The sequence below is a fragment of the Pituophis catenifer genome, unplaced genomic scaffold, assembly GCF_029215685.1.
Source record: "Pituophis catenifer annectens isolate HBS135680 unplaced genomic scaffold, rPitCat1.0.hap2 SCAF_11, whole genome shotgun sequence".
NCBI classification, from domain to species: domain Eukaryota; kingdom Metazoa; phylum Chordata; class Lepidosauria; order Squamata; family Colubridae; genus Pituophis; species Pituophis catenifer.
This window is the reverse complement of record NW_027256891.1, coordinates 19,728,330-19,751,809: the sequence shown is the minus strand read 5'-3', so window position 1 is coordinate 19,751,809 and position 23,480 is coordinate 19,728,330. Positions and strand designations below refer to the sequence as shown.

At 40.8% G+C, this 23,480-nt stretch overlaps 1 protein-coding gene across 5 annotated transcripts in view; it reads left to right on the top strand.

Moving 5' to 3' along the window:
- The window catches only part of DIAPH2 (diaphanous related formin 2), a 352,831-nt gene that overhangs the window by 261,326 nt on the left and 68,025 nt on the right, over nucleotides 1-23,480 (top strand). The gene's annotated exons all lie outside the window — the stretch shown is intronic.

Sequence of the window (23,480 nt, the reverse complement as noted above, 5' to 3'; positions counted from 1 at the left end):
GGCCTCCTGCAACCATCTGCCAGTGAAAACAGAGCTCGGGAGGGCCAAACACGGCCTTCCTGAGCTCTGTTTTCACTGGCAGGTGGTTGCAGGAGGCCATCGCAGCCAAAAAAGGAGTTTGGGAGCTCATTTTCGCTGGCAGAGCGCTCAGGCCACCACATCGATGAGTGACATCGAGCTGGCCACGTCCACACACCCTTCCCCCCCCCCCCCAAGGTCAAACACAATCCTGATGCAGCCCGCAATGAAATCGAGTTTGATACGCCCCTGGTGTTAAGGAAGACACAGGTAAAAGTTTGCATGTGCACGGTGATATCATGTTATTCCCTTACATATTTGCAATACAACATCTGATGTAAATATGTACATATTAGGTGGGTTGCACTGTGACGTGCATATCTATGTTTTAGATGGAACAGAGATCAAAATGTAAAGGGCTGGAAATTTGTAAAGTAAGTCCCTGCTCTAAGTTTCAGAGAAGATCTGATCTGACCATGAATTGTTTTATGAGTGGAGAAGAGGGTTGCATCTTCTTCCTCCTGTTTGTATTCATGTTCCTATGGCTATATAGAAAGTTATAACTTTCTCCTTAAAGATTGCTAGAGACAGACAGACAAGAGAGATAGAAATAGAAATAATAGAAATAGAAATAGCACTTAGACTTATATACTACTTCACAGTGCTTTATAGGCCTCTCTAAGCGGTTTACAGAGTCAGCCTCTTGCCCCCAACAATTTGGGTCCTCGTTTTACCCACCTCGGAAGGATGGAAGGCTGAGTCAACCTTGAGCCTGGTGAGATTCGATCTGCCAAACTGCTGGCAGCCAGTAATCAGCAGAAGTAGCCTGCAGTTCTGCACTCTAACCACTGTGCCACCGCGGCTCTTCCTGAAATAGAAATAGATATATATCTAGCAATCTTTAAGGAGAAAATTCCTGAAAGGACATTGTAGAGTTACGTACTATCAACTTAATTATTTCAGAAGGTTATCACGATTAACTTGTGATGAAATTAGCAAAGAAAAAAAAAATCGATTAACAAAGACTGAATAGTCCAACGTATCACGGAAGATTTAGGAGAAGATGTTGTGTTTTCTCTCACTTGTTTACTGACTTAATGTCATCTGATAGTTTCAAAGGTGGTTTCTTCAAATTCCCCAATAAACTAAATTAGCTAGGAGGTGGTAATATTGATCCCATCCTAATGTACTAAAAGGTCATTTAGTAGTTTGTGCATTTTGAAGATTACATGACAAACCCCAAAAGCTTAAGCTAGATGGATAGTACCTGTATATAAAGAGGAATGCCATTAAAAATGGTAAATATAGTCTTTCATGTCCAAATTTCTCTATTGCATATCAATATAGGACACAGCTGCCTTAAAGAGCTTCAGATAGATCAGTGTTTCCCAAACTTGGCTATTTTAAGATACATGGACTTCAACTCCCAGAATTCCCCAGCCAGTATGCCTGGTTGAGGAATAGTATGCCTGGTTGAGGAATTCTGGGAGTTGAAGTCCATACATCTTCAAAGGATCAAGTTTGGGAAACACTGAGATAGATGGTATATAAATATACCACCTATCAGAAGCTCTTTAAAGCAGCTGTGTCTTTTCTTAGGATCACTTGGTTGCCTCCCACAGCTCCAAAGCATCTTTTGAAATCAAATTCAAAGTCCAGCACAACTGGAAAGCATGATTTTCTAATGAAAAGTTTGATGGCTATGTGCATATTATTTGTTTGTCTTTCCCTTAAAGTTCTATTTTTTATTTATTTTTTTCATAATGCTGTCTTCTGAATTTGTGGATATCTTCCTAAGTAGGTATAAGATTGCAGCCTACATAAAGCTGAAAGAATTGCAAGTTTTTGTACATACATCTAGCTTTCTATTATATGTCTGTGTTTGGGTGTGTGTAAGCAAGAGAGATTTATTTGGCAGATTTTTAACGAAATGTCTGCTTCAGCAGATATGTATGTCATATTTTAATGGTGGGAATGCATTTTAATTAACTTCTTATAAACATGACATTTGCGTGGTATATTTGCACCACATTACTCTTGAGATGAATCACATGTTCTATACATTTTTCCCCTCGAACATACAGTACATAGCTGATGTTTTTGGGGCATATGAAGATTTTAATGTAAATTCGGCATCTTCTATAGAGTTTTTAAAGGCAGTGATGTAGTGATTCAATGAATTAAAATGTCAGTACATCCTAAAGTGCCTGTTCCTTTAACAATTCTGCTTGTCCTGCTTCATCTAAAACTATGAAAGGGACAAATTTTGTAAGGCATTCATCATACTTTCACCAATTATCTGTGACCTTTTATCCTAGCCACAAGCTATGAGATGATAAAACAAGACCAATTCTGAAATATATTCCCTCTAATATTAGCTTAAGTTATTTCTTTTCCTTCGTAGCTAACTGTTCTTATATATTTATTTATTTTTTACTTTTCTCTATGCTGCTAAATCTTTTACTATAAAATTAAACTTCTAGAAACGTTTAATAGCTGCTGCCCTTTTAGGAAATTCCTAGTTCAGAAATATTGCATCTGCAGGCTTACTCCATCCTATAATTTCCTTCTTGCTGCAGAGTAGTTATCACTGTGAAATGGTTTAGTTACTAACTCTTGAGGCTGTAAGATAGACATTACGTATTGTAGACTGAATTGGATTGGTAGTGTTTCTGTATTACATGCAGATGCTCTGGTGTATATGCTACAAATATACTTCAAAATACAAGGCCTTAGCAAGGCAGCCACAATTTTCTCCAGAGTGGTACTTCCCACCATGCCAGTAACATATTGTAGTTCTTTTTATGGAGATGTTTCACATTGGTCCTAATTATTTTTCCAGCATAATCTGACAAAGAGTTTCCTGTAAAACCCATACGTAGAATCGTAGAGTTGTTAAGGACATTGAAAGTCATTTAGTCTAAGTCTTTCTCAATCTTGACAACTTTAAGAAGTGTGGACTTCAACTCCCAGAATTCCACAGTCTCAGCATGCTGGCTGGGGAATACTGGGAGTTGAAGTCCACACTTCTTAAAGTTGCCAAGGTTGAGAAACACTGATCTAGTCTATCTCCCTGCTCAGCCAGTAGACCAGCGGTGGGTTTCACATTATGTTACTACTGCTTCGCCCCATGCGTGCATGCTCACTTTGTATGCATGCATGCCCGGTTCGTGCATGTGCCTGGTTCACACATGTGCCCGGTTCACGCATGTACCTGCCTTCTGCACATACACCCAACCTTCCGTGCATGCGCCTGGCCTCAAAAAGTGCCTAAATAGGATGGCATAGAGCCAGGGTGAGTGGGCAGGGCCACCCACGATTTCCGCTACCGGCTCAGCTGAATACCACCTCTGCAGTAGACTAAGGCCCTGCATAAAACGGTGAGTTTTGCATCAACAGAAGTCTTCAAACAGAATGAAGATACTCTAATATCTAGTATGACAATATAGATATGGCTAGAAGTTGTACAGTCAATAAGCTCCACTGATATGAAATCTAACTCCCTCTTCCTTGTAGTTGCATCCCATCCAGCCCTACCCTTTGGAAAGTAAAGAATAAAGATCATTCTTCTTCCATGACAGCCATTCTGAAGAGCTAAGGCTGTGATGATGAACCTGTGGCACGTGTGCCACAGGTGGCACACGGAGCCATATTGATGGGCACATGAGCTCAGCTCCAGCATGATTTTCCGGCCTTCTGGGCCCCCTGGATGTCAGCAAACAGGCCATTTTTGGCCTCTAGAGGGCCTCCGGGGAGGGGAAGGCCATTTTCGCCCTCCCCAGGCTCCTAGAAAGGTTCTGGAGCCTGAGGCGGGTGAAAAACGGGCCTACCGGGCCCACTGTGACATTGCGTGCCAAAAGCGGGAAAAGCATGGGGGGGTCGTGCATACATGCACGGGGACAGGGCACATAGAATTATGGGTGTGGGCACATACATGCACGACACCCCCCCACTCCCCCCGCTTTTGTTACGGGATGGCAAAAAGCTTAGCCATTACTGAGCTAAGGAGAAGTATCCACCTCTGAAGCTTTGCACTTCCCTAATATATATGAGCTGGAACAATTTAAGATGTCTGTGATTTTCTTAAGGATAACGGAGAGAGGTGGTATTCAGCGGTTCGTACTGGCTCTCCCGAACCAGTAGCGGAAATCACGGGTGGTTTTCCAAGTTATTCACTCCCATTCTATTGGATCCTGATCACATGGGGGTTAGACAGAAAAGAGAGAATGGTTTGCATGTGATCGACACAACTGTAGCATCAAATCTATATTTCTAAGGTGATTTTGCTCTCAGCCTCATACATGAAAAGGCACTAAAATAGAGACAACAGGAACTCCGTAGGAAACTTCAAAAGAAGGTTCTTGACAACACTAATGAGATTAAAGCAGAGTCCCATTAATCTGATTGCTTCCTTTGTTACTTTTCTTCACATACTTCTGTGGTTCCTGCTGAGTGAAGCTTTAAAGCAGGAAAACCTCTGAGTTCAATAAGTGTAAATGATGTTGGAGAGGAGAGTGTTTCTTTCAAAAGACATACTAGGCTACCTGCTTAGTATTTTACAAGTGGCTTCCACCTATATTGTCAATATTAAGTACCCTGGAGAACAGCAAGAACAACACAAGTTAACTAGAAACAAGAAAACTATTTGACAAATACTCTTTAGTGGAAGCCATGCTAAGAAAGGATTACTCAAACCAATTTATCTTCCAGAACATTTGTTTTATTACTAAGTTTTCGGTACCGCTGCTCTCCATTTTTACTTTGCATTTTCGGTTTCCCCAAAGTGATATTTTAATGAGGCTGATAGACTTGTGGCCGGCCATTTTTCCTTTGAAATACTTCAGGCAGAAAAACATTTGGCCCCGATCAATTTTACTGTGGGAATGTAATTAATTTTATGATCTATGCCCTTAACAAAGAGAACACTGTAACTAGAGATATGTTTCTTTGCACGTTACTTCAAACCTTGTTGGTGCAAAATGAGTTCTTAAGAAGGGGCAGTGAAGCAGCTTTTCATCATGGTAGTGATACGATCAACAACATTTTTATTAAAGTACGGAAGTGATTTGCTACCTAATTTTCCTAAAACATAATTGCTGTTAATAAATGTCATAACTTGTGCTTAATCTGCCTTCTGTAACACACTGTTATTTCACACCCGTTAGCCCCGAATGCCATTAAACCCTCAGGTTTCTTCTGTCCACCCCCAATATTTCTGTCTAGATAAGGATTTCCCTTGAGCTAAGCTTAAGGGGACGCGGTGGCTCAGTGGCTAAGACACTGAGCTTGTCGATCGAAAGGTTGGCAGTTCAGCGGTTCGAATCCCTAGTGCCGCATAACGGGATGAGCTCCCGTTACTTGTCCCAGCTTCTGCCAACCTAGCAGTTCGAAAGCACATAAAAAATGCAAGTAGAAAAATAGGAACCACCTTTGGTGGGAAGGTAACAGTGTTCTGCACGCCTTTGGCATTTAGTCATGCCAGCCACATGACCACGGAGACGTCTTTGGACAGCGCTGGCTCTTTGGCTTTGAAATGGAGATGAGCACCGCCCCCTAGAGTCGGGAATGACTAGCACATGTGTGCCAGGGGAAACTTTACCTTTATCTTTAAGCTTTAAAATTATGTTCACATAATTTTCTTGGCAACAATATAAAAGTGCAGATGATTCCCCAAATTTCCATTATTAAGCAAGTCCGTTATTAAGTGAGTTTTGCCCTGTTTTATGACCTATCTTGGCAGAGTTTAGTGTGAATCACTGCAGTTGTCCCAAAGGTGTTTTTTCAAGAGGCAACCGGACTTTCTGGTTTTTCTTTGAAGACATTTCGCTTCTCATCCAAGAAGCTTCTCATCAAAGCTCCTTGGATGAGAAGCGAAACATCTTCAAAGAAAAACCAAAAAGTCCGGTTGCCGCTTAAAAAAGCACCTTTTGGCAACCATGACCTGGATGACTGAGAATCTCCATAGACAAATCACTGCAGTTTGTTAAGTCAGTAAGACGGTTATTAAGTGAATCTGACTTCCCCATAGACTTCGCTTGTCAGAAGGTCTCAAAAGGGGATCACATGATCCCAGGACATTGCAACCATCATAAACAGTCATAAATACGAACCAGAATTTTGTTCATATGACCGTAGGGATGCTACAACAGTTGTAAGTGTGAAAAATGGTCCAAAGTTTTTTTTTTTCTTTCAAATGCCATTGTAACTTTGATCGGTCCCTAAATTGTAAGTCAACAATCTGTGATTGTATTTCCTTCCTCTGGATTTTTCTTTATTTCTGACAAGCCTGGAAGCCGTCTTTTGTTTTTGACCTTCAGATCTGGCACATTTACTACTGTGGGAAACTGGGAGGGGGGATTGCATGGAGCATGGGTGATATATAGTCAAAATAACATTCCTTTCTCAGAGAGTCAAGGACATCTTGCCCTGCACCTGAAAGATTGGAACCGGGAGGCATCTCCAGTTGGGACAGTGCTTTGATTGGACCATGTGATGGACATGTGGGTGTAGGGCAAGGACTTGGAGTTTCCCTTGGGTGGGGAAAACCTGGAAGCTTTCAGATTCGGGTTTTCCCAGATGTGCCAATCTGACATCTCTAATAAAATGGAACTTTGAGGAAACTCAAGCCTCGAAGTTTTCTTTCGTTGGCCGTGTTATTTGCAACCCTGACAACTTCCCAATTTAACCTATTGGGACTCTCTGCTGGTTTGTTCCTCAAGTAAGAACCTATCCTACCTGTTTATCTAAGTGTCATCCACAATTAGCTAGCTGCTCTCACTGCTGCTTCTTGGTTGTTCTAGTAAATCATGAGACACTGCCTTGTCTCTTTCATTTACTGACCCTGCAAACTCAGCTAATTCAAGAGGAAGTCCCAATAAAAACCACTGAAACTGTTTTGCTCAGAACATACAATATATGTTCTGCTTAATTTCTACGGATGACAGGATACCAAGCTGACTCTATGAAGTCTCTTTTTCCCACGGCTGCCATTGAGTTTCATATGCCAGTTCTCAAAAATAATTGCATTTGGGGCATGTGTTTAGTGAGAGGGCTATCTGAAACCGAATAAGTTGGCGATGTGTCTTTCTTACATGGAGGGAAGAGCCACGATATCAAACTGGCACTTTAATATAATAACGATGGGAAATTCGGCTCTTGAGACAATCGTCTTCATTTCCTGCAATTCTAGGTTGTTTGTCCGACGCTGAATTCCGAAAGATGAAACTAGGAAAGAGAAAGGGATTGAGTGAAACTGAAATCTGTTAAAACACACAGCAGGCGCCTGGGGAGTGTTTCCTAATATCTAAAGATATTGGATAACAACAGTAGTGCTACTTTCTAGTTCGCAGATGGAATTGTGCTTTTGCATGTAGAGAAAAGGACGCTGTCATTTGAGATAAAGTGACAATAGGTAATAAAGCATGTTGTGTTGGGAGCAAAGACCAAAACCAGGCCACACTCTATAAAAACTGCATTGATGTAAAATTTGGATATACAGGAAATCCTTGATTTATAGCCACAATTGGAACCAGAATTTTAGTCAGAATAGAATAGAATAGAATGGAATGGAATGGAATGGAATGGAATGGAATGGAATGGAATGGAATGGAATGGAAGTACAGAACACTACACTACACTACACTACACTACACTACACTACACTACACTACACTACACTACACTACACTACACTACACTTCAATTCAATTCAATTCAATTCAATTCAATTCAATTCAATTCAATTCTTTATTGGCCAAGTGTGATTGGACACACAAGGAATTTGTCTTTGGTGCATAAGCTCTCAGTGTACATAAAAAGAAAAGATACATTCGTCAAGAATCATAAGGTACAACACTTAAGGATAGTCATAGGGTACAAATAAGCAATCGAATCATACTAGGAAACAATATCAATATAAATTGTAAGGGTACAAGCAACAAAGTTACAGTGATGCAGTCATAAGTGGGAGGAGATGGGTGATAGGAACAATGAGAAGATTAATAGTAATAGTAATGCAGATTTAGTGAATAGTTTGACAGTGTTGAGGGAATTATTTGTTTAGCAGAGTGATGGTGTTCGGGGAAAAATTGTCCTTGTGTCTAGTTGTTCTGGTGTGCAGTGCTGTATAGCATCGTTTTGAGGGTAGGAGTTGAAACAGTTTATTATTTTTTTTATTATTATTTTATTAGATTTATATACTGCCCTACTCCCATCCTACTCCCGAAGGACTCAGGGCGGTAAGTGTCCAGGATGTGAGGGATCCGTAAATATTTTCACAGCCCTCTTTTTGACTCATGCAGGTCCTCAATGGAAGGCAGGCTGGTAGTAATTGTTTTTTCTGCAGTTCTAATGATCCTCTGAAGTCTGTGTCTGTCTTGTTGGGTTGCAGAGCCAAACCAGACAGTTATGGAGGTGCAGATGACAGACTCAATAATTCCTCTGTAGAACTGGATCAGCAGCTCCTTGGGCAGTTTGAGCTTCCTGAGTTGGCACAGAAAGAACATTCTTTGTTGGGCTTTTTTGATGATGTTTTTGATGCTAAGTAGTTAGAATTGGAAGTCAAGGCACCCATGCAAACTTGTTTGCAAGCTTATTTCTGCTGAGTTGCGTCTGTGTTTCCCTTAATCCAATTTTGTTGAAAATGTTGAGCCCAAAATTTCCATTGCTAATCAAGACAGTTTTTAAGTGACAGTTTTGGTTGCCTGCCACAGTTTTTAAGCGAATTGCTGCAGTTGTTAAGCTAGTAACATGGTTATGAACTGAATCTGGCTTCCCCATTGAATTCGCTTTTCAGAAGGTAGCAAAAGGGAATCATGTGACTTTGGGACACTGCAAGCTTCATAAATATGAGTCAGCTGCTAAGTGTCCAAATTTTGATCATGTGAGTATACATGGATGCTACAACTGTTGTTAAGTATGAGAAACAGTCATAAGTTGAGGACTAGCTGTATATGATTTCTATTTTTGTTTCAGACTGATGCCCACCATCTAATCATGCAAAAACTTTTTCTGTCTATTTATCTCTACTGAAATGCAATATATTATTGACTTATCAAGTGGAGAATTCCATGTAGAATTTTTTTTTTAAAAAAAGATCCATTACACATTCATAAAATATATTTCAAAACCTTCATAATTTATAAGAAACGATCACTTAGCCAGCTACAGAAAACAGTAATAGTGCAAATGTCTTCCAATTAACCATATTCCAGTTTATTACGTTAAATAACCTATGCATGTGCTTTTATGTACTCTAATTCTGATGTGGCGTTTATCAGCTGCAAGTGATTAAAAAATAGAAGAAGAGGAAATGATGAGGGCATTTTTAATGATGTGAATCAGGTTTCATTATATATTTTTCCCCCGCACTTTAATGATGTCCCTTAAGTACAAATTTGTTGTCAAAGAAAAAGAAGAAAAACATGTTTTGTTGCGTTACATTATTTAAACGGGAATAAAACCCTGCATAACTTGGATTTCAGCAAATGGTCAAGGCCAACCCTTTTCATTCGAAGCATAAATAATAACACCGGCATTATATATATTTTTATGACACAATGGAAACGTTTATATAATGCCACATATCATTCAGTGATGAGAGGCGGCGGGAGAAGGAATTTTTGTGCCTTTGGTAGAATATCAACTTATCAGTCATTCAATCATTCTCCTAATCTGTTGAAAAGTCAAGGCTGAGGCTATCTTCTTTATTGTAGCATGCTATATATTATGTGATATGAAATTCATCCCATCATGGTGATTGCTAAACAGCTTTGTCGTTTAGGACTCTCTGCCTCAGATGCCCTACAATTTAAATTTACGGTGGAGAAAAGCAAGGTGTTACACCTAGGCAAGAAAAAACAAAGGTACAAGTACAGATTAGGTGAAACCTGACACAAAAACAGTAACTTTGAGAAGGGACCTTGGAGTCAGTGGTGAAATTCAATTTTTTTTTTACTACCGGTTCTGTGGGTGTGGCTTGGTGGGCGTGGTGTGGTGTGGTGTGGCTTGGTGGGCATGGCAGGGGAAGGATACTGCAAAATCTCCATTCCCTCCCCACTCCAGGGGAAGGATACTGTAAAATCCTCATACCCTCCCCACACCTGGGGGAAGGATATTGTAAAATCTCCATTCCCATCCCACTCCTGGGGGATGGATACTGCAAAATCCCCATTCCCTCCCCACTCTGGGACCAGCCAGAGGTGGTATTTGCCGGTTCTCCGAACTACTCAAAGTTTCCGCTAAAATAAATAAAATAATTGTTTTTTCTGCAGTTAACTCCGTTCTTTTCTAATACTCTGTCATGTTATTGTAATCTGTGGTCACAACAGTAAGTTTATTCATCAAATGGAGTCCAGGGTATAACTCCACGATTTCTGGAAAATTCTGTTGAATCCTGGAATCCGTAGATGTTTTAAATATCACTTTGATAGAATGAATCAGTACTTTGTAATGGCAGATTATTTTCTTGACTGAGCCTTCACTAGAGATGGAGCATTTAAGGAAAAGATTTCTGGTAATCGTTAAGACTGTCAGGGAAATATAATATTTTAGATAGACAATTACAAGGGGGAAAAAATGTTTTATTTATAACGTTTCTCTTGTATTTCTTTAAACAACCCAACACACATCCAAATCACTTGTCTAGTGTATTTTGTTTGATAGACCAAGATATGTAATAACTAAAGCAGAAATACAAGAAAAACATTATTTTTTACTCCAAATTATACGTTGTTCACATTAAGAAAACCTGGTTGCAGTATATTATTTTCATGGAAAATTCATGTTGTTCAGAGGCAGGTGTCTTATTAATTTGAAAAGAAGTGAAGAAAAGTAAGAGGGATGGAAACCCTTTTGCTTTGTGTGACAATTCTCCTATGAAACTATACATACCTTCTGTCTGTCTATGGGCCCATCGATCCCAACCATCAGCTATTTAAACATAAGCTACTTCAAACACCTTTTAGAACATGAAGTGAGTCCATCAGTTATTTACTAATTAGTTTGCATTGGGAAGATGGTTAAGCTGTTTTTTTTAAAAAAAATATTTTTGTTTAATTTGTATCACGGATCATCCAATTGCATTTAATTAGATATATTGTAAACTCTCAAGGGTTTTCTTTGATTGCTCTAGGTTTAAACTCAATAAATAAATAAATGCAAAAATTATCATACTGACTGAATACTATTTAAAATGCTACATCGTTGCATTTTTATTGGCTACAGCATGGAAATTTACAAGAATAGTAGCGGCCTCAAAAGTACAGGTGGTCCCACAAGGCCATTGGCTATGTGGTGAGTGGCTGTACGACTACTTCAGGGGGGAAAAGTTATTTCCGCATTAATTGCAGCCACAAATTAGTCATGTATTTGTGTTCATATTTCTTGATTATTAAAAAAAACCATGTTGTACAGAGGAGAACAAATTTGCACTCAGTTGCAAATTAGCAGCCCTGCTTCCTGGTATTATGAAACAGGAAACGTATGAAAAAATGCCACGAACCTTTAAAACAGCCTTTGCATAATTGAAACAACGACAATTCATCCTGGATTTTCCAGGTATGTGCAGTATAGCCCCAGTGAGTCCCTGTAGTCCTTGCCATGAAGTCCCCCATGTTACTTACGGTTACAGCCATCAATTGCCCAATTTGCTCCAATTATCAACTCTCAGATAATTTTGCTCCCGGCTACTCTATTTAGCTTCCTATATCCGGAGCAAATATGGAAGGGAATAAGTAGCAATACTTCATAGACAGTGCCTTAGGGTGAGCGTTCTTAATAGCTTATAACTCTCATCCAAATTCAGATTAAAAAGTAAATGCAGTTTGTCTTAATTTTGTAGATCTCCAGCAACTGTTGCTGGGAGAAAATGCTAATTTTCTGAGCCGTGGTGACACAGTGGTTAGAATGCAGTATTGCAGCCTAATTTACTGCTCGCTGCCAGGAGTTTGATCCTCACAGGCTCAAGATTGACTCAGCCTCCCATCCTTCCAAGATTGGTAAAATGAGGACCCAGATTGTTGGGGGGGGGGGCAATTTGCTGACTCTGGAAACTGCTTAGAGAGGTAGTATGAAGGCGGTATACAAGTCTAGGTGCTAATTTATGCAGAGCACGGCAAGCTATTTTTGAGTCCTGCAACACCAAGAGAACTCCATTGCAAGTTGAGGATTAACTTGGAGCCATTGTTAACTCTTTCTAGGACAGCCTTTCAGTCAGTGGTGGGATTCCAAATAATTTAAGAACCGGTTCTCTGCCCTAATGATGGGCTAGGTGGGCTTGGTAGGCATAGCCAGGGGGTGTGACAGGCAGCATGCGGCCTCCTACACTCCCCTGGGAGCGAAAACGGGCTGTGGGGGGCATGCCGCACCCCCCTGTACCCCATTTTGGGCCTAGGAGGCCTTCCAGCAGTTACCTGGGAGCCAAAATGGGACTCACGGCATGCGGAGCCATATTGGTGGGCATGCGAGCTCAGATACGGCACCCATGTGCACGCCAGTTACCTGATTTTCAGGCCTTCTGGGCCCACCGGAAGTCAGGAAACATGCTGTTTTCGGCCTCCGGAGGGCCGAAAAATGGGAAAGCCCATTTTTTTGCTCTCCCCAGGCTCCAGAGCCTTTCTAGGATGGCCTTCCCCACCCCCACCTCCCCAGAGGCCCTTCGGAGGCTGGAAACGGCCCGACTTCCAGTCCCATCGTGCCATCACAGGCTGAAAGCGGGAGGGAGTGGGGGGGTCATGCACGCATGTGCAGGGGGGCAAGGCACATAGAATTATGGGTGTGAGAACATGCGCGACCCACCCACCCCACGCACTCCCCTGCTTTTGGGACGCAATGTCAAAAAGGTTAGCCTCACTGGTGTAGAGGATTAGTGCATACTGTAGTTTACAAATTTGTGTGATTAACCTGGGAATGAAGGAGTACCACAACCCGCTATGAGGACTGAGAAGCTCAGGTAGAATATTTACATTTTAACTATATGCTTTCTCACAGGCAGGATTTCTGTTGTTGTTGTTTTCCAGTGTGCATCCTTGTGCATTCCCTCCTCATTTTAGGAAAGAACATTGATGTCTGAGAGAGGCCATAAAAACATTTCACTTTCATTATTGATCTTTTTTTGTGGGGGGAAAAAAAAAGCATAGCATATTTAACAGCATTAAATCAAACAGATGTTCAGTGTTCATTCAGTGCAAAATAACATTTGGAATCATACATTGGAATGTTTTCTTTCTTTGCTTACAAATGGCATAATACGGAAAGTTTTTTTAAAAAAAACTTTCATAAGTGCTAACCTTATGAACCCCAAGACTATGTTTTCAGCAATTTATTTATTGCTTTTTAAATATTGCCAGACATCACCAGAAAACATGAACGTTGAACAAATGTATAATAGCAGGCATCTGTAATAAAGCTGTCGCCATTTTCCTGATGTGAATCATTTACAGTTTCTCTTTGATATTTAAACTTGTGACATTAGCCTCCACTCTTTTACACTGAATTGTAGTTTCATTCATATTTATTTTTCCCCAAAAAAATTTTTTTTAATTCTTGGAATACAACAGTCCTTTATAAATAGAAATGAAGGTGTGTTAACTTTTGCTAAGATGTTGTGATCTGAGATTTTCAGATGTGGAATGATGGCTGATTAGAACTCCGGCTTCTCTTTAGCCCATGTATGTGGCTGACTTGGAAAGAATGCAATTACTTTAAAAAAACTGTTTTCAACAGCGTGCAAAAGTTACTCGGTTTTTAGCAATGGATTATTTTGCCATTGCCAGCAATTTAATACACCGTCTTACTTCTCTGTATGCCCACCAAAAAAAAGGATCAAATCGAAGATATTGTTTCCTAAATCTTAATGTCAAGGCTATGTCTAGTACAGGGGCCTGCAGCCTTAAACACTCAAAGAGCCATTTGGACCCATTTCCCACAGAAAAGAAAACACCGGGAGCCACAAAAACCCTTCCCGTGCCTGACTATTTCTTGAGCAGCCACAAAACTAGCATATGTAGTTGAATTAAACATTCTGTTTTCTTCTGAAACTTTTCTTTTCTTGGATTTATCCATGGTTGGCCTACCGGGGGTTGAAAAGCTCAATAAATCGCATGCTGGAAAGTGTTGCACATTGGTGGTTGTGATGCATATTTTGAGTGAAAGGGAGCCGCAGTAGAGGGGTGAAAGAGCCACATGCGGCTCCAGAGCTGCAGGTTGCTGAACCCTGGTCTAGTCTCTCAGCTAAATTTGGAGTGGGGATTTAAATTCTTCCCCAATTACTGTTATCTTTACTAGCAAAGAGATGGCTGTTATTTCATCCTCAAAGTGGTTATTTGGAACTCGGATGTAAGACACTGGTATTGTTTCTTTGTCTGATCTAGCTCCCCAAATATGACAAACCCTCTGTAGTTGAAGCAATGATTCCTATATTAGGAGTGCCAGCAGCCCCAGCAAAAAGTTTCTCTTTCACCCCAGGTTAACGGGCCTATCTGGCAGCGAGACAAATAATGCCACATCTATTCATCTCCACTCGCTGCCTTTTATCCCCAGAGTTACGGTGGGGCTTCGCTAGCAGCGGTAGCTCTTCTGTCCCAAGGATCAGCCCACAGATTTCCACTGCTCTCCTCTCCTCTGCCTTCTGCGCATCCATGCGTCAGGCACTGGGCCCAACTCTTCCTCCTCTTCCTCATCAGCCACCTCCAGTCCTGGGGGCTGTTGACTCTCCAGAGGGCTGACGGATGGCCCAGGCTCCACCTCTGTCTCTCTCTCTCTCTCTCTCTCTCTTTCTGTCAGCTCCATTCCCGCTTCCCCCTCGGAGCTCTCAGGTTGCCTTGATGCTGACCCTGACTCCCACATCTCCTTCTCCTCCTCTGATTCAGCTGCTGGAGAGGCTGGTGGCCGACAGGCCACAACCTTCTTCTCCTTGTAGAGAATCTCAATATGGTAACACCAGCTCACTTCAACCTCTTTCTAATTACAGCGGTAGAAGATCTACACACCATCTGTAAAAGAATTTCTTGTCTTCTGTTCCTTTTATCAGAAAACAGAGAGAGGTTTGACTCCATAAACAGATGGCTAGATCCATGGAAACACAATTTGACAGAAACAAAGCACCCCTTTCCCTCTACTTTTTGTGAAGGTGGTTTCAGAAAAAGAATCAGTGGAAACACTGGAGCCAAACTGATGCCATGCCAGCCTTGTTGGCCTTAACAATTAGACATTAATAATGTGGAATTGTTGTATAAATATCACATGCACAGTGAATAAGTTCCGTATTTAGAATTGGATTGAGTTTTTGTTTCGGATCTCTCTTAACCTAATAATATTTCCTATTGTAAGACGGTTGGGATTTTTTTTTAAAAAAAACAGCATATTTGTATGCTTAGCGAGTACTAAGTTTGGTTCCAAGTAATACTGAACAGAAGAAGAAAAATAGCCACCAGAATCTTATCTCTAATTCTAATTGCTTCAGCAGATGCATCTTGCATGATGCTTGAGGAAAAGAGTTTGGGAACTAATTAGTATTTAGCATTTTAGCAAAGGGAGAAATTGGCAGCATCATTATTAAACCCAGATTGTGGTGGAAATGCTCCGTTTTAGGTGTGTGTCTGTGTGTATTTCAAAGACGGATGAGCTAAACCAAAGTGTATATTTTTATTCTATTAGTGTTCTCCACTTGTTTTAATAAGCTTACCGGGTGGGTAGCTTCTTCGTAGTCGCCGCTATTGCCTACTTCTTACAGCTAATAAATGCTCTAATGAACACATCAAACTTAGTTGTCACTAGTTTTCAGCCGTAATTATTGCACTACGCTCTAGCAAACCTCAAATTGCAACTTTGTCTTACCAAACATTAAACGGCAAACATAAACATCCTTATTCTTTACAGTCTCTTCAGAAGATTACCAGGACTGTAAAAACACAATGCATTTATTTATTTATTTTTGCTGATTTGAAAAGCAGTTCTTTTTTTTCCTCTCTCTCTCTCTCTCTCTTAATTCATCAAGCTGTACTAGAATCCTGCAAAATAGACTTACCATAGAGATAACTTTGACCCAATATGTTTAATAGCTACAACATGCAATTGGATCCAGATCTCCCCTACACCCAGTAAATTGTAGTCAGATCAAAACTTATTGTATTGCTGCATCCAGTTCGCGAAGCTGTTTATTCTGATTTATAGCGCTTAATCAGATATTGCAACCCCCTCTCATTCTTAAAGCAGATTATAAAGCAGTGTCACATTCCCAAGCAATTCATATGTTAAAATGCTGAATGTGACATCTTCTATCCTTTGCAACGGAAACAGCTTGCAGTATTCGGGAAAACAATACAGATGCCTAGTTTTAGGCATCTTGTTCTGTTGAGGATAGTAACTGAAGGACAAATATTATATTGTCTTTTTCTTCTTTCCCAGTTATATTTGACAACCTGACTGTTATGATTGGGGTGACGTGGTGGCTCGAGGGTTAAGATGCTGGGCTTGTTGGCTGGAAAGCTGGCAGTGCAGGTTCGAGACCTGAGTGCCGCAGAATGGGGTGAGCTCCCGCCCTCACCCCGGCTCCTGCCAACCTAGCCTGTTTGAAAACATACAAATGCGAGTAGATAAATAGGTACCACTTTGGTGGGAAGATAATAGTGCTCCATGGCTCAACAGCCTTGATACGGAGATGACCCCCTATAGATGGCAATGACTAGCAGAGGAAAATCTGCAGGGAGTCCTTTCCCTTTTCTCTTTACCGTTATGGTTATGTGCTGGATCAGACCAATTTTCTAATTTTGCATTTTTTTTTTTCATAGTGTTCAGTCGGAGATCTATACGAAGCCCAAGGCAGATAGGAGTAGAATAGCTCTTTGCCTCATGATGCACCAACAGTTTGAATGCAAGTAGAAATATTCACATGAAGCATTGAAGTACCAGAGCTAGGTATAAATGCCAAGAACAGATGTGACAGTAACAATAGCAATAGCACTTAGACTTATATACCGCTTCACAGTGCTTTACAGCCCTCTCTAAGCAGTTTACAGAGTCAGCATATTGCCCCCAACAATCTGAGTCCTCATTTTACCGACCTCGGAAGGATGGAAGGCTGAGTCAACCTTGAGCTGGTCAGGATTGAACTGCTGGCAGTGGGCAGAATTATCCTGCAATACTGCATTCTAATCACTGGGAAGGAAGGAAGGAAGGAAGGAAGGAAGGAAGGAAGGAAGGAAGGAAGGAAGGAAGGAAGGAAGGAAGGAAAGGTAGCAATAGCACTTAGACTTACATACTGCTTTACAGTGCTTTCACAGCCCTCTCTAAGCAGTTTACAGAGTCAGCATATTGCCCCCAACAATCTGAGTCCTCATTTTACCGACTTCGGAAGGACAGAAGGCTGAGTCAACCTTGAGTCCCATCAAGATCGAACTCCAAACTCTGGGCAGAGTTTGCCCGCAATACTGCATTTTAATCACTGCATCGCCAGGGCTCCTAATAGCAATAGCACTTAGATTTATATATTGCTTCACAACCTTCTCTAAACAGTTTACAGAATCAGCCTATTGCCCCCAACAAGCTGGGTCCTCATTTTACCGACCTCGGAAAGATGGAAGGCAGAGTTAATCTTGAGCCAGTCAGGATCGAACTCCTGGAGCGAGCAGTGAGTTAGCATACCTTGCAGTATTGCATTTTAACCACTGCACCACCACGGCAATACATCACAACAGTAGTCAAGCCCTACTCACTTATCCTTTCAAACAAACAGGACTAGGTGTTCCTTTAACCATTGGGAACTCTGTATTATGGTGCATAAGATGAATCCCAGAGTAAGGTTGTAGTTGTTTAATTCAAACCAAGACATGCCAACTCTCTATTGTGCAACAGGCTGATTTCACGAATAGTATCTTCTAACTACTATTTTCCAAGCTCCTGGGGTATGAACTTTGAAGAAATTGCTTTATATAAAAAAAAAAAAGCTTAATTGAATGTCGGATATTGTTGTGGTCACCATACACTTGTAATTTGTATCCTGGCATGTCCATGCTCATTGCTAATCCTTTGCGAACATGGAAAGAAAATATAAGGTCCAGATATGGTTCAAATCATTAAAGACTTGTGAAATTGAAATTCCAAACAGCCAGAATTTGATTTAGGGAGGAAATTAATAACCAGATCCAGTTGTACTCAGCATAACAAATGGCACAATAAAGGAAATTGGAAACGTCTTATACTTATAATATGAGAATGTGGAGATACTCCTTTAAAAAAAAAAGGTTTTAAATATGGAATTGGGGAAATGAACAGCATGTCTGCATTGCAAGTGTACGATGCAGCAGCTCAAAGAGGAACACAGGATGACTTTAAAGGTCTCTGTGGAATTGCAGGAGAAATATTGCAGAGAAGGAGACCTGTTTCAAGGTCGGTGATGGGTGGAATTTGAGAACCTTGCAAGAAGGTGTCAATAATTGTTAGCTTCCTCAGAAAATTCTTGGCATCCTGAGAAAGCTGACTACGTTTCCGTTCAATGTCTGAAAAAATTTGGTGAATGCTGGTTCGTTCTGACACTTATCACATCTATCTGGGATACGGCTTAATCTTTGCATGGAAGCTTACAAAGTTTTGACTGATACATGGCCAACATTCCCTTAAATTTCTGAGCTTCCAGGAGGGAGGGTTGCAGGGGACCAAGAGATGCCAAAATTTAGTTTGGCTGGGAGGAAGACGGTCAAGGTAGCTCCTCCTTAGAAGTTCTCAGTGTACACCTTCAATGATGCAAGTCATTGCTTTAGTTTGGCAAGATTTCATGCCTCTAGGTGAGGAACAGTAAAGGAACCTGCTTAGAAGTAATCCTCCCTGTCTTTCTTGGATTTTGAACCCTGACATAAGCGTATGAAAACGGGGAACCAGAACTATCCTAATAGACAATGACATAGTGAAGAGAGATAGTATAGCCTTTATTGCCACTGTATATCATTTATTTGTTTGTTTGTTTGTTTGTTTTGTCAACAAGTACAAGGAAACAAGTAACAGTATAGACATAGACATGGTCCCATGAAAAAAATTGGCACAAAAACCTAGAAATTTAAAGGCCCCTACTGTTGACACTGTGTAGTATTGTTTAGTATCGTAATAATTTATTAAGGTATAAAAACTAGAAAATTGGCATGAATGATGAGAAATATATTGTAATTAAGAATGAATGGCTCAAGCAGCTAATTGAATAAATGTGAAGAGAAAGGGGAAGAGAAATAAGGGGAAATGTGAATAACAAAAGAAATAGCTGTGAAGAAAGTTTACGTATATATGTTGTACGTTTTGTATTGTCATGTTTTGTTATAATAATAAAAAATTATTTTAAAAAATTGGCACAAATAAAAGGATATAAGTAGGCAAAACATTGCCATAAACACATAGAATGATTATATATAAATGGGGACAGTAGGACAGGGATGGTAGGCACGCTGGTGCGCTTATGCAAGCCCCCTTAGGGACCTCTTAACAAACATGAAAGGTTCCTTAAAAGGAAATTAAGTCTCTGTTGGGTCTTGCCAATCACCAGTGACGTGTTTTTTTTTCCAGGTGAGATCTTGACTAATAAGCACACCTAAGAATTTAAAAGAGGAAACCCTCTCCACACAACCCCCCTCGATATACAGTGGGGCAGATTCCTCTCTGTGCTTCTGGATCAGGAAGTCCTCCAGGCTTAAAGTTGCCAAGGTTGGAGACCCCTGCACTAGAGTAGCTACTTGAACTGTTGCTCTCCTACAACATGAGAAAAGATCACCTTGGGAGTAATCATGGCTTAGGACCTGGGTACCTACGAGACCGTCTTTTGTCACCAATAGCCTCCCACCGACCAGTTCGTTCTCACAGGGAGGGACTACTCAGGGTACCGTCAGTCAAATTATGTCGACTGGCGACTCCCAGGGGGAGGGCCTTCTCTGTGGGGGCTCCAACCCTTTGGAATGAACTGCCCCCGGAGATACGGAATATCCCTGATCTCCGTGCTTTCCGCCGTGCCCTCAAGACCCTGATGTTCCAACAGGCGGGGCTAAACATATGAACATGTGAATGATTTTTTAAATGTTATCTAATTCTGGGTTTTATTTAATTGACCAAACTAAGTAATAATTTTAATTAGCAATTTTATGATGTTTGTGTGTCTATATTTTTCTTGACTGTACACCACCTTGAGTCCTACGGGAGAAAGGCGGTATAGAAATATAATAAATAAATAAATAAAATAAATAATCAAACTAACAGAGTGAAAGTCCTAATCAGGTTTCTAGATGATGGCAAGGAAGGGAACATCAGGAAGGACCAGCAAACAAATTAAAAACCGGTGGAATGTATGTTGGGGGGGGGAACCATGGGCAATGTTTAATTCCATATGGATAAAATAAAGCAGCTGTAGCAAGGGGCCTGGGGGGAATAACAGAAAGACCTTGTCAATTGATATTAAGGCCAAGCATTTGCAAGTTGCACCTGTACTCTTAAACAGTCCCTGAAACATTTATCTTTTAACATATGGCAGACAGTGATGTGCTTGTACAGATTGTTTGCTAGTGGGTTTTGACCTACTCTTAAGCTGTGTTAGCTTTTTTTATTTTATTTTTTTTCCCCCTTCTGTTTGCCTTTTCTGACTTTCTATTTATAGATCCGCCAGAGCACTTATCTCTTGAGTTGGGAAAATGAATGTGAACCAAAGAGAGATTCTTAGATGATTAAGAAGGGAAAGACTTTCTCTCTCTTTTCCTTCTCTTAAAATTGTGGCCAAAGCCAGACAGTAGCTGTTCATTTCACTTATCTCTCTTGCTCCTTCTGTATTTTAGGACAATGCCTAAAAAAGCATGAAAGTTGAAGCTAGAAATATAAACGGAATGGGATGAAAAAGATAGTGACTAGCAGTAATGCTACACAGCACCGGGCCCAAAGACAACAATTCTGCAATGATAGCGACATAAAATCCTTCAATTAGTGAGGAAAAAGAACTGGTGGTAAGCAAGTTTCCACTCCTGCCTGAAAGGCAGATAATGATGATTTATGTCACATTTCATTGGAAACAGAAATAACTTGATGTCGGCAAACATGAGGTTATTGTTAAAATGATTGCTGGAAAACTTGCAACCTTGGTTTAAGAAGCCGATCTCGGTATGGAGACAAGGGCTACCAGACGTAGGTTGCAGAGATCCAGAAAACTTCCAGATGGCAGCAAAGAGACGCCAAAACTTGTGATTCTTTGCTGTTCCCTAGAGCAGGGGTCTCCAATCTTGGCAACTTTAAGCCTGGAGGCAGGGGTGAAATCCAGCAGATTCTGACAGGTTCTGGAGAACTGGTAGCGGAAATGTTGAGTAGTTCAGAGAACCGGCAAATACCACCTCTGGCTGGCCCCAGAGTGGGGTGGGAATGGAGATTTTGCAATATCCTTCCCCCAGGAGTGGGGAGGGAATGGGGATTTTGCAGTATCCTTCCCCTGGAGTGAGGTGGGAATGGAGATTTTACAGTATCCTACCCCTGGAGTGGCCTCCTCAGTGTCAATTTAGGAAGCCATTTTTTTGTTCTTTTTTCGTTGGTGTTTTTTGGAACCCTGACACCCAGTTTCTGCTTGGGGGCAGGGAGACTGGGGCTGGTTTCTGTCTTCAAGAGCATGTTTCTCCATTTCTCCTTGAGAGAAATATAATATTCTACCTTTTTAATATTTCCCAAAATATTTCATTCTTCTGAGGGGGTGGCAGGAGCTTCCCACAGCACTAATAACAGAAGGAAAGTCCACTGTGGAATTCTCTCGCACAGCGGTTCATCCGCTGTTGTTACTACAGACATTAACCTGCTAGTGCAAGTTGACAAAATCCAGCTTCTAAAACCCTAACACATTTTTTTTTTGCCTGTTTGCTGTTGTCTCATGGTAGCATTAATAATGCAGTTTGCAGCCTGGCACAGATGTCTTTCTTTCAAATAAACTTGTATGCAATTTATTTAAACTGCAAGACTTTTCTTGCAAGTTGTACTGTTGCTTATTCATGGGACAAGTAAGGAGGACACCCAAGTTGCGAGCCCTTTCTGTGGGGGCCAATGATTCGCCCCCAATAGTCAGCGATGGCACCAGCTGACTATATCGGGACGTCGGAAACCACAGCCACTCGGTCTTGGATGGGTTGAGCCTGAGCCTGATACCCATTGTCATCGGGGCATTTGGTACCATGTCCAAGAATTTTACAAAACATATCAAGAAATTGCAGCTTCCTGCAATAACACCAGCCGAACTGCAAAAAACTGCGCTACTCAGAACATCGTACATCTTAAGAAGGTACTTGGTTGATACCTAAGATGCTGGCGGCAACCCATATCAGCCATTAGCACCAGTCAATGGTATTTGTGACACATTTTTAAATGTCCAGTTGACTGAGTTTCATGTTTAATGAATAAAAGTGATAATAATAATAATAATAATTCATTTGAAAAGAACACTCGAAAGTATTCTAGTCCCTTTCACCATGTCAAACAGGAAACCATCAAATGCTGATAAATATTTATACAACCTGCCTATTGCTTTATTGTTCACCAGGCCTACCAAAATAGCTCCCACACATACAAATTCAGCTAATGCCAATTATGCTCCCTCCCGACCGCGTACTCAACAGCAAATAACTGTAACCTTGCTTTTTTATAGAGTTAGAAGTTTGGGCCACAAACAATGTGATTTTAACAGAAGAAATTAGAATGAAGGACACGGTAAGAAAGTCTCTTTTGTTAAGAGAAAGCGGAACATGTTTTGTTTGCTTTGAGCATTTTCTGTATTTAGCCGAGTACAGTTTCCCTTTTGTTCCTTTTCAGTTCAGGTTAGTTTAGCTGTTTAACTGCTTTGTACAGGGAACCAGCTAAGGCCGATTGAGAATTAGAAGTTGAAACCAAGATTTCAGCTCCTCAATCTTTGATTAGATGTCACTCACTCAATGTGAGTGACATCTAGTTGGGCCAGTCACATGACCACCAGCCACGCCCACTCAGCCAGTCATTAGGCAGATCATATTAGTGGTCCACGGGATTTAAAATTATTAATTTAGTGGTCCCTGAGGTCTGAAAGGTTGGTGATCCCTGGGTTAGGTGACGGTAGCTTAATCCAGGAATATATCTAATTTTCAGATCTTCCTCCATTGACGGCCGGTGCCAGCCTCAGAGGTGTATTTATGCATGTTCATTCTTTTTCCCCATGTGCACCCTTTAAGTAAAACCTGAGGTTACAGGCCATCGTTTTCAATTCCTTTGTCAAATTGTTAAATGGTAAATGAAGGCGTGAGCAGTCCATTTTTGAACAGTGCAGGAAACCCGAATTTTGGAAGATTAGAAACAAGCTGGAGGCTCCATTCTCCGGTGGGATTACGGTTTAAAATAGATTTTCAATTTCAGTTTGAGCAGAAAGTGCAATTTATTTAGACCTGGTGGTAAATGATGGTTTGTGCTAAATGGGGAAAGTCAAAAGAGTTTGCAGACTGAAA